Source organism: Chlamydotis macqueenii, chromosome 2 (assembly GCF_036417535.1).
Source record: "Chlamydotis macqueenii isolate bChlMac1 chromosome 2, bChlMac1.mat, whole genome shotgun sequence".
In the NCBI taxonomy this organism is placed as follows: Eukaryota; Metazoa; Chordata; class Aves; order Otidiformes; family Otididae; genus Chlamydotis; species Chlamydotis macqueenii.
The window spans coordinates 109,355,765-109,356,494 of record NC_141557.1 but is presented as its reverse complement, the minus strand read 5'-3'; positions in this window follow the sequence as shown (position 1 = coordinate 109,356,494).

The following is a 730-nucleotide window of genomic DNA, read 5'->3' as shown; positions in this document are numbered from 1 at the left end:
AATATGTCATCCTGACGCGCAGGTATTGGGTTTGGCTTCAACAGCTAAATCCACCCCCAGCTGACAGCAGAACCACGCGTGCCGCTTTACGCAGGTGGTTCTACCCGAGGCTGTGGTCTGTTTGGCCACTTGAAGGTAAATTTAGGGGAGATTCCACCGCCCAGGCAGGCACAGCTTGTGCTGGGCGTCGAAGCAAGGCCTGGCCACGCAGGCCCCGGCCACGCAAGGCCGGAGTCCACCTCAGCTCACGGGCTTAGGCGAAGCGGGGCCAGCCCTCCTCCCTGAGGCGCGGGGCCGCGCTCCCCACCCCACTTTCGGGGTGCAGAGGGGCTGTAAGGCCCGGCAGGCGGTGCCGGTAGGGCGGCGGAAACCCTCCGGGGACGACGGGGCGCAGGGCGGAGAGGGCGGCCGTTCCCCGCCCCCGGCACTGCGGCGCGGGGCCGCGGCTCCGGCGCTGTAGAGGGCGCTGCGCGGCCGGACGCGGCGTTGGGCGCGCCGCTCCCGGCGGCGTCGACGGTGGCGGCGCAGTTCCCGTTCCTGTTGCCGTTCCCCTCGGGCCGGGCCGACTCGGGCGCAGGGCCGGGTGGCGGCCGTGTCGGTTCCTCGCTGCCCCCTCCCCTCCTCCCCCCCTGCCTCGCAGTCGTCGGCGCCGGTGGTGGGGAGGGCGGGAGCGCGGGGCGCGGCGGCGGCGGGGAGGGAGCGCGGCGGCGGCGGCGGCGCGGCGCCGCAT